We start from the raw sequence: 14,038 nt of genomic DNA, 5'->3' as shown, positions 1-14,038 counted from the left end.
TTTAACTGCTTTCCGAACCTGTCCTGCCACCTTCAGCGATTTGTCCACATATACCCGCAGGTCTCAATGTTCATGCATCCCCTTTAGGATTGTACCCTTTAGTTTATATTGTCTCTCCTCGTTCATTTAATCATGTTTTTTCTGATTTTACTTCTTAACTCAGATTCACGGCCTCATTTTATTTCTTCCTCCGAGCCCCTCAACTTAATCTGGCAGTGGGATGTTGGCGAATGGTGATTGATTGCCCTGGGAACCAACAGGAAGAGAGATCAGAGGCCGGAGGGCCAAGGGAGCAGCGTGTTCTGCAACCAATCGCGGTTCTTGAGGCGTGGATCCTGAGTAGGCCTATCGGGTGAGTATGTGTCAACCCCTGTTAAACTATTTATCTTTTAAAAGTTAAATCGAGATTTCTTTTGTCAACAAAACAGTTTAACATCTGTCAGTATTTTATTTCCATTTATGAGTTCCTATTATGAGTTTCAGACACTTCAGTGCCAAGTGGACCAGTATTTAAAGGTCATTCATTTCCCTCTTTCCATGTTGCTGTTAATTAAAGGGACAGAGATTGATTTCCTCTCATTATGTATTTGTAGTAGTTAACGTAACATCCTTCCTGTTGGTAGTGAGTCACATTCTATGCTGGGCGTGATGGCTGGTGGCATCAGTCTTTAAAATACGCATTCTAGTGTTCAAATCTCTCCAGGGTCTCACCCTTCCCTATCTCTGTAATCTCCACCAGCCCATCAACCCACTTAATGGTTTGTTTTCTTTGGAACAGAGGAGGCTGAGGGCAGACGTTAATGAGGTGTATAAAATTATGAGGAGCCTAGATAGAGTGGATAGGAAGGACCTATTTCCCTTCACAGAGGGGTCAGGGAGCTCGGAGTTAATTAAAAAGTAGGACCTCAAAGGTCTCTATGTGTGCCTATCTGTATGTATGTCACTGTGTATGTGCAACTATCTGTGGATATCATCACCATGAATTTGGTATGTACTGGAACTTGTTAAAAAGACTTGGGGAAAATAACACGGTTGTGACATTTGATATCGGCTTTGGTTCAGCGGCAGTATTTTCAACTTCAAGTCCCACTCCTGAGACTTGAGCATATAATCTTGGCTAACACTCGAGTGCAGTACTTGCAGAATTTTGCATTGTCGAAGCTGTTGACTTTCGGATGAAATTTTAAATTGAAGCTCTGTCTGCTCTCTCGGGTGAATGTTAAAGTTCCAACAGCATTATTCGATAAAGAGTAGTGAGTTGCCCCGTGTCACTTTTATATACATATTCTGAAATGCTCACTGAAAACCTGTGTGTATGCGTGTGACTGTGAGGGTGGAGCTCAAGCCCAGATTCTCACAGAGACAGAATGTGAAGGTTCACAAGTCCTGAATGGCCGAGTGTATAAGTCGTTGCATTTAAGATCTAATGGGTTTATACCCACGTGGTGTCGAACCCCACTCCTGGTAACTCTTGAATTTAACACCGATTTTCTACCATCCTGCTCAGTGTTACCCGAATGGCTTCCGTTGAATTTGTAACCCTGTCACACTCTCAACTGACAAAGAAATGGAATCGTGAAATGTATCTGTGCCTCTCACTCTCTGTCTTTAGAGAGCCCTGTATATCTTTATGTGTTTCAGTCTCTGTCACTCTCTGACTAACTCTGTCTGAGGACCTACAAGCTGAATTCAGGGAGCTCGGAGTTAAATTAAAAAGTAGGACCTCAAAGGTCGCAAACTCAGGATTGCTACCAGTGCCACCTGCTAGTCGGAGCAGGAATCACAGGATAGCTCACGTGAATACGTGGCTTGAAATGTGGTGCAGATGGGAGGGATTCAATTCCTGGGACTTTGGAACTGGTTCTGGGGGGGAGGTGGGACCAGAACTAAACCAGAAGATCTGCACCTGGACAGGACCAGAAACAAAGTCCAAAAGAGATTGTTTGCTAGTGTTGGGGCATGTTTAAAATAATATGGCAGGGCGACGGGAGACAGAGGGAAGTAGAAGGGGCGCAGAAGCGAAAAAATAAAAGTAAAGGTGGAGAGCAGAAACCAAATCGGGCCACTTTACAGCAAAATTATAAAGGGTCAAAATGTACTAAAATAACAAGCCTGAAGGCTCTGTGCCTCATTACGAGGAGTATTCGTAATAAAGTGGACGAATTAACTGCCCAGCAGCAATTACTGAATATGGTATAATTGGCATGATGGAGACATAGCTCCAGGGTGACCAAGGCTGGGAATTCAACATTCAGGAAGCGCAGACAGAAATGAAAAGGTGGCTGGGTAGCGTTGCTGGTTAAAGAGGAAATTAAGGCAATAGTAAGGAACGACATTAGCTTGGATGATGTGGAACATGTATGGGTGGAGTTGCGGAATACCAAAGGGAAGAAAACGCTAGAGGAGTAAGATCAGTAAACAGTAGAAGTGAAGTTGGGGACAGCATTCAACAAGAAATGAGGGATGTGTGCCATAAAGATACAGCAGTTATCAAGACGGTACTCTACATGTAGATTGGACGAACCAAACAGGAAGCAATACGGTGGAGGAGGATGTCGAGGGACCATCTAGAGGGCTGGCCACCCTAGACTGGGTGATGTGTAATGAGAAAGGACTAATTAGCAATCTTGTTGTGCGAGTCCCCCTTGGGGAAGAGTGACCATAACAAGGTAGAATTCTTTATTAAGGTGGCAAGTGACACAGTTAATTAAGAGACTAGGATGCTGAACTTAAGGAAAGGTAACTTCGATGGTATGAGACGTGAATTGGCGAGAATAGACTGGCAAATGATACTTAAAGGGTTGACGGTGGATAGGCCATGGCAAACATTTAAAGATCACATGGATGAACTTCAACAATTGTATTTCCCTGTCTGGAGTAAAAATAAAACGGGGAAGGTGGTTCAACCGTAGCTAACAAGGGAAATTAAGGATAGTGTTAAATGCAAGGAAGAGACATATAAATTGGCCAGAAAAAGCCGCAACCTGAGGACTGGGAGAAATTTAGAATTCAGCAGAGGAGGACAATGGGTTTAATTAGGAAGGGGAAAATAGATTATGAGAGGAAGCTTGTTGGAAACATAATAAAGTTCGAAAGATATGCGAAGACAAAAAGATTAGAGAAGACAAACGTAGGTCCCTTGCAGTCAGATTCAGGTGAATTTATAATGGGGAACAAAGAAATGGTAGACCAGTTGAACAATTACTTTGTTTCTGTCTTCACGAAGGAAGACACGCATAGCCTTACAAAATACTAGGGCACCAATGATCTAGCGAGAAGGAGGAACTGAAGGAAATCCTTATCAGTCAGGACATTGTGTTAGGGAAATTGATGGGATTGAAGACCGATAAATCCCCGGGGCCTGATAGTCTGCATTGGAAAGTACTTGAGGAAGTGACCCTAGAAATAGCGGATTCATTGGTGATCATTTTCCAACAGTCTATGGACTCCAGATCAGTTCGTATGGACTGGAGAGTAACTAATGTAACACCACATTTTAAAAAAGGAGGGAGATAAAAAACGGATAATTATAGACCGGTTAGCCTGACATCAGTAGTGGGGAAAATGTAGGAATCAATTATTAAAGATGAAATAGCAGTGCATTTGGAAAGCAGTGACAGAATCGGTCCAAGCTGCATGAATTTATGAAAGGGAAATCAAGCTTGACAAATCTTCTGGAATTTATTGAGGATGTAACTGGTATAGTGGACAAGGGGAACCAGTGGATGTGGTATATTTGGACTTTCAAAAGACTTTCAATAAGGTCCCACACACGTATTGGTGTGCAAAATTAAAGCACATGGTATTGGTGGTAATGTACTGACGTGGATAGAGAACTGGTTGGCAGACAGGAAGCAGAGAGTCGGGATAAACGGGTCCTTTTCAGAAAAGCAGTCAGTGACTAGTGGGGTGCCACAGGGCTCAGTGCTGGGACACCAGCTATTTACAATATACATTAATGATTTAGATGAAGGAATTGAGTGTAATATCTTCAAGTTTGCAGATGATACTAACAGGGTGGCGGTGCGAGCTGTGAGGAGGACGCTAAGAGGCTGCAGGGTGACTTGGACAGGTTAGGTGAGTGGGCAAATGCATGGCAGATGCAGTATAATGTGAATAAATGTGATGTTATCCACTTTGGTGGCAAAAACACGAAGGTAGAATACTTTCTGTATGGCGGCAGATTAGGAAAAGGGGAGGTGCAATGGGAGCTGCGTGTCGTGGTACATCAGTCATTGAAAGTTGGCATGCAGTTACAGCAGGCGGTGAAGAAGGCAAATGGTATTTTGGCCTTTATAGCTAGGGGTTTTGGGTATAGGAGTACGGACGTCTTACTGCAGTTGTACACGGCCTTTGTGAGACCTCACCTGGAATATTGTGTTCAGTTTTGGTCTCGTAATCTGAGGATGGACTTTCTTGCTATTGAGGGAGTGCAGCGAAGGTTCACCAGACTGATTCCCGGGATGACAGGACTGACATATGAGGAGAGACTGGATCGACAGTGGCTTGTAGTCACTGGAGTTAAGAAACATGAGAGGGGATCTCATCGAAACATGAACAATTCTGACGGGACTTAACAGGTTAGATGCAGCAAGAAAATTCCCGATGTTGGGGAAGTCCAGAATTAGGGGACACAGTCTAATGATAAGGGGCAGGTCATTTAGGACCGAGATGAGGAGAAACCTCTTCACTCAGAGAGTTGTTAACCTGTGGAATTCCCTATCGCAGAGAGTTGTTGATGCCAATTAATTGGCTATATTCAAGAGGGAGTTAGATATGGCCATTATGGCTAAAGGCATCAAGAGGTTTGGAGATAAAGCAGGAAAGGGGTACTGAGCTGAATGATCAGCCATGATCTTATTGAATGGTGGTGCAGATTCGAAAGCCCGAATGGCCTACTCCTGCATCGGTGAATCAGCAATTTTCTGTAACAATGTGACACTCTGAACCGATAATGAAATGAAATTGTGAAATGTATCTGCGTCGCTCGGTCTCTCCCTCTCTCTCTCTTCAGAGAGTTGTGTATGTGTTTGTATGTTTGAGTCTTTGTCTCTCTCAGTCTGACTCACTCTGTCTGTCCCTGTTTCTCTGTTTGTCTCTGTCTCTCAATCTGTCTCTCTCACGGTGTCCAGTTCTGTTCCCATCGGATTCTCTCAGACTCTTTGTCTGACTGGCTCTCTCTTTCCCATCATTTCTATGTCTCTCTCTCTATCTGACTTTCTCTCTATCTGTCTCTCTTTTTGTTCCTGTCTTTTTCTTGTCATTCCATCACAATTTGCCTCACTCTCTTTATGGAGCACGCAAACATATCTCTGTGTATGTATGCATTTGAGTCTTTGTCTCGCTCAGTCTGACCCTCCCTCTCAGTCTCAAGCTTTCTGTCTCTCTCTGTCTCTATCTCGCTGTCTGCCTCTCCCTGTTTCACTGTTTGTCTCTGTTTCTCAATGTGTCTGTCTCATTCTCACGGTGATCAGTTCTGTTCCAATGGGATTGTCTCAGTCTCTCTTCTGATTGTCCCATCATCTCTGTCTGTCTATGTCTTTGCCAGTCTGTCTCTCTTTGCCTGTGGCTGGTAGTTCCTGTATCTAACCTGCTGGGAATTGACATCATTTTCTGTTTATATCTTTGTCTCTCTCTCGCTCTGTCGCTCTCTCTCTATCTGTCTCTCTCCTTGTCACTGCCTTTATCACGGTCTTTCTCTCACTCTTTCCCTCTCTCTCTTTAGAGATCAGACACACACACATATCTCTGTATATGTAAGTGTTTGAGTCTTTTTCTCACTCAGTCTTCCTCTTCTTCTCAGTCTCGACTTTATGTCTCTTGTTGCCTCGATCTCGTTGTCTTTCTCTCCCTGTTTTTCGGTTTGGTTCTGTCTCTCATTGTGTCTGTCGACTTCTCATGGTGTCCAGTTCTGTTCAGCTCGATTCCTGCTCTGACAGCTGCATTACCTGTCAGCTCCTCGTTAGTATAGTGGTGAGTGTCCCCGCCTGTCACGCGGGAGACCGGGGTTCAATTCAAAATGGAGAATTTTACTTCTGTTTCTTGGAAGAGTTTCATATTAAAAAGTTCCATAGCAATAAAGAACTGTAAAAATACACGTGGAGGATAGAGCCTCTTCCAGATTTTTCGGAAACGGAGACTTTTTCACGATTCTTTGGCCGTCTGCTGCACAGAGATTGATGACTGAGTTTTTTCTGAGTTAATCTCTACCAAGTACTCACCAGGTTCTCATAGAACCAGAATAGCCGAGTGCTAATGGCGTTGGCTTTAAAATTCAATTGTTTTTTTTCCCGCGTGGGTTCGGACCCCACTCCTGGTATCTCTTTCATTTGATACGGATTTCCTCCCATTCTGATCAGTAAAACTGGATTTTCATCGTTTGAATCAGCAATTTTCTGTAACAATGTGACAATCTGAACCGATAATGATCTGTATCCGTGTCGCTCGGTCTCTGCCTCTCTCTCTCTCTCTTCAGAGAACAGTGCATTGTTCAAATGTTTGAGTCTTTGTCTCTCTCAGTCTGAATCACTCTGTCTGTACCTGAAAAAGACAGTAATCGTGGCCGAGTGGTTAAGGTGATGGACCAGCAATGCATTGGGTTATCCCGCATAGGTTCGAAACCTGCAGACTACGATTGTCAGCATTTTTCATTCCATTTCACAATTTAACCGGTTCTGTGCCAAACTGATCCTGAGATGGATGGAATAACGTCCCACACCTTTCAACAATAAAATTTTTTTCTCATTTTTATTAATCTGCAATAGTCACGATACATCCGTTTCAAAAATCGCAAACATCAGTCAAAGTTGCGACAGTGATTCAGCCTTTCTATCCCTCGAGATGACGAAGGCATCTGTGCATGCCCGTTGGTGCGTGCACATTTTTGGTTATGTGTGTGCGTGTCTCTGTGTCTGTCTATCTCTATATATGCCTCTGTGTATGTGCAACTGTCTGTGGAAATCATCACCATGAATTTGGTATGTCCTGGAACTTATAAAAAAGATTTGGGGGAAATAATAAGGTTGTGAACTTTTTTATCGGCTTTGGTTCAGTGGCAGCACTCTCGACTGAATCGGGAGTTTGTGTGTTCAAGTCGCACTTCTGAGACTTGAGCATTATCATCCTGGCAAACACTCAAGTGCAGCACTTGGGGAATTTTGCAATGTTGAAGCTGTTGACTTTCGGATGAAATGTTAAATTGAATCTCCGTCTGCACCCTCGGGTGGATATGAAAGTTCCCAGTGCATTACTCGAAAAAGAATAGGAGAGTTGCCCCCGTCTCAATATTCCTAAAAATGTTCCTAAATGCTCACTGAAAGCCGATATGTATGTGTTTGTATGTGGGGTCGGGGTTGAAGCCCAGATTCTCACAGAGACGGAATGCAGGCTCTCACAGGACGAGGATCGCCGAGTGGTTGAGGCGTTGGCCTTGAATTTTAATGGATTTTTCGCGCGTGGGTTTGCACACCACTCCTGGCATCTCTTTAATTTAACACGGATTTCCTCCCATTCTGATCAGTGAGACCGGATTTTCATCGGTTGAATCAGCAATTTTCTGTAACAATGTGACACTCTGAACCGATAATGAAATGAAATTGTGAAACGTATCTGCGTCGCTCGGTCTCTCCCTCTCTCTCTCTTCAGAGAGTTGTGTATGTGTTTGTATGTTTGAGTCTTTGTCTCTCTCAGTCTGATTCACTCTGGCTGTCCCTGTTTCTCTGTTTGTCTCTGTCTCTCAATCTGTCTCTTTCTCACGGTGCCACGTCTGTTCCAATGGGATTCTCTCAGATTCTTTGTCTTACTGGCTCTCTCTTTCCCATCATTTCGGTCTGTCCATGTCTTTGCCTGTCTCTGTTAGTCCCTGCCTGTAAGCTGAGAAGTATTTCCATCATTTTCTGTTTCAGTCTCTATCGCTCTCTCTCCATCTGTCTCTTTCCTTGTAACTGTCTTTATCATTGTCTTTCTATCACTCTTTCCCTCTCTCTCTCTTAATAGATCAAACACACACACATCTCTGTATATGTATATGTTTGAGTCTTTTTCTCACTCAGTCTGCCTCTCCTTCTCAGTCTCACACTTGCTGTCTCTCGTTGTCTCTATCTCGCTGTCTGTCTCTCCCTGTTTGTCGGTTTGTCTCTGTCTCTCAATGTGTCTGTCGACTTCTCATGGTGTCCAGTTCTGTTCACAGTGGCTCGATTACTGCTCTGGCAGAACTGGTACACATCAGTTCCTCGTTAGTATAGAGTTGAGTATCCCCGCCTGTCACGCGGGAGACCGGGGTTCAATTCCCCGACGGGGAGGCAGTTGTTTCAAAATACAGAATTTTACTTCTGTTTCTTGGAAGAGATTCATGTTAAAAAGTTCCAGAGCAATATCGAACTGTAAAAATACAGATAGAGGAGATTGCCTCGTCCAGATTTTTAGCAAACGGAGAATTTTTCAGGCGTCTTTGGCCGTCTGCTGCACAGAGATGGATGACTGAGTTTTTTCTGAGTCACGTTTAAAAAGGCAGCGACACAGTAGTCGTGGCCGAGTGGTTAAGGCGATGGACTAAGAATCCATTGGGTTATCCCGAGCATGTTCGAATCCTGCCGACTACCATTCTCAGCATTTTGCATTCCATTTCACAATTTAACCTGTTCTCTGCCAAACTGATCCTGAGATCGATGGAATGACGTCCCACACGTTTCAACACTGACATTTTTTTCTCATTTTTATTAATCTGCAATATTCACGATACATCCGTTTCAAAAATCGCAAACATCAGTCAAAGTTGCGACAGTGATTCAGCCTGTCTATCCCTCGAGATGACGAAGGCATCTGTGCATGCCCATTGGTGCGTGCACATTTTTGGTTATGTGTGTGCGTGTCTCTGTGTCTGTCTATCTCTATATATGCCTCTGTGTATGTGCAACTGTCTGTGGAAATCATCACCATGAATTTGGTATGTCCTGGAACTTATAAAACAGACTTGGGGGAAATAATAAGGTTGTGAACTTTTGTATCGGCTTTGGTTCAGTGGCAGCACTCTCGACTGAATCGGGAGTTTGTGTGTTCAACTCGCACTTCTGAGACTTGAGCATTATCATCTTGGCTAACACTCAAGTGCAGCACTTGGGGAATTTTGCAAAGTTGAAGCTGTTGACTTTCGGCTGAAATGTTAAATTGAAGCTCCGTCTGCACCCTCGGGTGGATATGAAAGTTCCCAGTGCATTACTCGAAAAAGAATAGGAGAGTTGCCCCCGTCTCAATATCACTAAAAATGTTCGTAAATGCTCACTGAAAGCCGATGTGTATGTGTTTGTATGTGGGGTTGGTGTTGAAGCCCAGATTCTCACAGAGACAGAATGCAGGTTCTCACAGGACCAGGATAGCCGAGTGGTTGAGGCGTTGGCCTTGAATTTTAATGGTTTTTTACCGCGTGGGTTCGTACCCCACTCCTGCTATCTCTTTAATTTAACATGGATTTCCTCCCATTCTGATCAGTGAGACCGGATTTTCATCGGTTGAATCAGCAATTTTCTGTAACAATGTGACACTCTGAACCGATAATGAAATGAAATTGTGAAATGCATCTGCGTCGCTCGGTCTCTACCTCTCTCTCTCTCTTCAGAGAGTTGTGTACGTGTTTGTGTGTTTGAGTCTTTGTCTCTCTCAGTCTGACTCACTCTGTCAGTCCCTGTTTCTCTGTTTGTCTCTTTCTCTCAATCTGTCTCTTTCTCACGGTGCCACGTCTGTTCCAATGGGATTCTCTCAGACTCTTTGTCTAACTGGCTCTCTCTTTCCCATCATTTCGGTCTGTCCATGTCTTTGCATGTCTCTGTGAGTCCCTGCCTGTAAGCTGAGAAGTATTTCCATCATTTTCTGTTTTTGTCTCTATCGCTCACTCTCCATCTGTCTCGCTTATTGTAACTGTCTTTATCATTATCTTTCTATCACTCTTTCCCTCTCTCTCTTAATAGATCACACACACACATCTCTGTATTTGTATATGTTTGAGTCTTTTTCTCACTCAGTCTGCCTCTCCTTCTCAGTCTCACACTTGCTGTCTCTCGTTGTCTCTATCTCGCTGTCTGTCTTTCCCTGTTTGTCGGTTTGTCTCTGTCTCTCAATGTGTCTGTCGACTTCTCATGGTGTCCAGTTCTGTTCACAGTGGCTCGATTACTGCTCTGGCAGAACTGGTACACGTCAGTTCCTCGTTTGTATAGAGGTGAGTATCCCCGCCTGTCACGCGGGAGACCGGGGTTCAATTCCCCGACGGGGAGGCAGTTGTTTCAAAATACAGAATTTTACTTCTGTTTCTTGGAAGAGATTCATGTTAAAAAGTTCCAGAGCAATATCGAACTGTAAAAATACAGATAGAGGAGATTGCCTCGTCCAGATTTTTAGCAAACGGAGAATTTTTCAGGCGTCTTTGGCCGTCTGCTGCACAGAGATGGATGACTGAGTTTTTTCTGAGTCACGTTTAAAAAGGCAGCGACACAGTAGTCGTGGCCGAGTGGTTAAGGCGATGGACTAAGAATCCATTGGGTTATCCCGCGCATGTTCGAATCCTGCCGAGTACCATTCTCAGCATTTTGCATTCCATTTCACAATTTAACCTGTTCTCTGCCAAACTGATCCTGAGATCGATGGAATAACGTCCCACACCTTTCAACACTGACATTTTTTTCTCATTTTTATTAATCTGCAATATTCACGATACATCCGTTTCAAAAATCGCAAACATCAGTCAAAGTTGCGACAGTGATTCAGCCTGTCTATCCCTCGAGATGACGAACGCATCTGTGCATGCCCATTGGTGCGTGCACATTTTTGGTTATGTGTGTGCGTGTCTCTGTGTCTGTCTATCTCTATATATGCCTCTGTGTATGTGCAACTGTCTGTGGAAATCATCACCATGAATTTGGTATGTCCTGGAACTTATAAAAAAGACTTGGGGGAAGTAATAATGTTGTGAACTTTTGTATCGGCTTTGGTTCAGTGGCAGCACTCTCGACTGAATCGGGAGTTTGTGTGTTCAACTCGCACTTCTGAGACTTGAGCATATCATCTTGGCTAACACTCAAGTGCAGCACTTGGGGAATTTTGCAAAGTTGAAGCTGTTGACTTTCGGATGAAATGTTCAATTGAAGCTCCGTCTGCACCCTCGGGTGGATATGAAAGTTCCCAGAGCATTACTCGAAACAGAGTAGGAGAGTTGCCCCCGTCTCAATATCACTAAAAATGTTCGTAAATGCTCACTGAAAGCCGATGTGCATGTATTTGTATGTGGGGTTGGTGTTGAAGCCCAGATTCTCACAGAGACAGAATGCAGGCTCTTACAGGACCAGGATAGCCGAGTGGTTGAGGCGTTGGCCTTGAATTTTAATTGTTTTTTCCCGCGTGGGTTCGTACCCCACTCCTGATATCTCTTTAATTTAACACGGATTTCCTCCCATTCTGATCAGTGAGACCGGATTTTCATCGGTTGAATCAGCAAATTTCTGTAACAATGTGACACTCTGAACCGATGATGAAATGAAATTGTGAAATGCATCTGCGTCGCTCGGTCTCTACCTCTCTCTCTCTCTTCAGAGAGTTGTGCATGTGTTTGTGTGTTTGAGTCTTTGTCTCTCTCAGTCTGACTCACTCTCTCTGTCCCTGTTTCTCTGTTTGTCTCTGTCTCTCAATCTGTCTCTTTCTCACGGTGCCACGTCTGTTCCAATGGGATTCTCTCAGACTCTTTGTCTGACTGGCTCTCTCTTTCCCATCATTTCGGTCTGTCCATGTCTTTGCCTGTCTCTGTGAGTCCCTGCCTGTAAGCTGAGATGTATTTCCATCATTTTCTGTTTTAGTCTCTATCGCTCTCTCTCCATCTTTCTCTCTCCTTGTCACTGTCTTTATCATTGTCTTTCTATCACTCTTTCCCTCTCTCTCTCTTAATAGATCACACACACACATCTCTGTATATGTATATGTTTGAGTCTTTTTCTCACTCAGTCTGCCTCTCCTTCTCAGTCTCACACTTTCTGTCTCTCGTTGTCTCTATCTCGCTGTCTGTCTCTCCCTGTTTGTCGGTTTGTCTCTGTCTCTCAATGTGTCTGTCGACTTCTCATGGTGCCCAGTTCTGTTCACAGTGGCTCGATTACTGCTCTGACAGAATTGGTACATGTCAGTCCCTCGTTAGTATAGTGGTGAGTATCCCCCCCCCCTTTCAGGCGGGAGACCGGGGTTCAATTCCCCGACGGAGAGGCAGTTATTTCAAATCGTAGAACTTTACTTCTGTTTCTTGGAAGAGATTCATATTAAAAAGTTCCAGAGCAATATCGAACTGTAAAAATACAGGTGGAGGAGATTGCCTCGTCCAGATTTTTAGCAAACGGAGAATTTTTCAGGCGTCTTTGGCCGTCTGCTGCACAGAGATGGATGACTGAGTTTTTTCTGAGTGACGTTAAAAAAGGCAGCGACACAGTAGTCGTGGCCGAGTGGTTAAGGCGATGGACTAGAAATCCATTGGGTTATCCCGCACAGGTTCGAATCCTGCCGACTTCGATTCTCAGCATTTTTCATTCCATTTCACAATTTAACCTGTTCTCTGCCAAACTGATCCTGAGATGGATGGAATAACGTCCCACACCTTTCAACACTGACATTTTTTTCTCATTTTTATTAATCTGCAATATTCACGATACTTCCGTTTCAAAAATCGCAAACATCAGTCAAAGTTGCGACAGTGATTCAGCCTGTCTATCCCTCGAGATGTCTGAGGCATCTGTGCATGCCCGTTGGTGCGTGCAAATTTTTGGTTATGTATGTGTGTGTCTCTGTGTCTGTCTATCTCTATATTTGTCTCTGTATATGTGCAACTGTCTGTGGAAATCATCACCATGAATTTGGTATGTCCTGGAACTTATAAAACAGACTTGGGGCAAATAATAAGGTTGTGAACTTTTGTATCGGCTTTGTTTCAGTGGCAGCATTCTCGACTGAATCGGGAGTTTGTGTGTTCAACTCGCACTTCTGAGACTTGAGCATTATCATCTTGGCAAACACTCAAGTGCAGCACTTGGGGAATTTTGCAATGTTGAAGCTGTTGACTTTCGGATGAAATGTTAAATAAAGCTCCGTCTGCACCCTCGGGTGGATATGAAAGTTCCCAGTGCATTACTCGAAAAAGAATAGGAGAGTTGCCCCCGTCTCAATATCACTAAAAATGTTCGTAAATGCTCACTGAAAGCCGATGTGTCTGTGTTTGTATGTGGGGTTGGGGTTGAAGCCCAGATTCTCACAGAGACAGAATGCAGGTTCTCACAGGACCAGGATAGCCGAGTGGTTAAGGCGTTGGCCTTGAATTTTAATGGTTTTTTACCGCGTGGGTTCGTACCCCACTCCTGGTATCTCTTTAATTTAACACGGATTTCCTCCCATTCTGATCAGTGAGACCGGATTTTCATCGGTTGAATCAGCAATTTTCTGCAACAATGTGACACTCTGAACCGATAATGAAATGAAATTGTGAAATGCATCTGCATCGCTCGGTCTCTACCTCTCTCTCTCTCTTCAGAGAGTTGTGTATGTGTTTGTGTGTTTGAGTCTTTGTCTCTCTCAGTCTGACTCACTCTGTCTGTCCCTGTTTCTCTGTTTGTCTCTGTCTCTCAATCTGTCTCTTTCTCACGGTGCCACGTCTGTTCCAATGGGATTCTCTCAGACTCTTTGTCTGACTGGCTCTCTCTTTTCCATCATTTCGGTCTGTCCATATCTTTGCCTGTCTCTGTGAGTCCCTGCCTGTAAGCTGAGAAGTATTTCCATAATTTTCTGTTTTTGTCTCTATCGCTCATTCTCCATCTGTCTCGCTCCTTGTAACTGTCTTTATCATTATCTTTCTATCACTCTTTCCCTCTCTCTCTTAATAGGTCACACACACACATCTCTGTATATGTATATGTTTGAGTCTTTTTCTCACTCAGTCTGCCTCTCCTTCTCAGTCTCACACTTTCTGTCTCTCGTTGTCTCTATCTCGCTGTCTGTCTCTCCCTGTTTGTCGGTTTGTCTCTGT

At 43.8% G+C, this 14,038-nt stretch overlaps 3 non-coding genes across 3 annotated transcripts; all 3 read left to right on the top strand.

Moving 5' to 3' along the window:
* The first annotated feature begins 8,519 nt into the window (after positions 1-8,519).
* On the top strand, positions 8,520-8,600 carry trnal-aag (transfer RNA leucine (anticodon AAG)). Its single transcript has one exon. It is a non-coding gene; the product is annotated as a tRNA-Leu (tRNA).
* Positions 8,601-10,484: 1,884 nt separating this feature from the next.
* On the top strand, positions 10,485-10,565 carry trnal-aag (transfer RNA leucine (anticodon AAG)). The gene has a single exon. It is a non-coding gene; the product is annotated as a tRNA-Leu (tRNA).
* Positions 10,566-13,297: 2,732 nt separating this feature from the next.
* trnas-uga (transfer RNA serine (anticodon UGA)) lies at positions 13,298-13,379 on the top strand. The gene has a single exon. It is a non-coding gene; the product is annotated as a tRNA-Ser (tRNA).
* Positions 13,380-14,038: the final 659 nt, after the last annotated feature.

Source organism: Pristiophorus japonicus, chromosome 23 (genome assembly GCF_044704955.1).
Source record: "Pristiophorus japonicus isolate sPriJap1 chromosome 23, sPriJap1.hap1, whole genome shotgun sequence".
NCBI lineage: Eukaryota > Metazoa > Chordata > Chondrichthyes > Pristiophoridae > Pristiophorus > Pristiophorus japonicus.
Note: the sequence above shows the minus strand (reverse complement) of the source record. Positions and strands in the feature narration are given on the sequence as shown.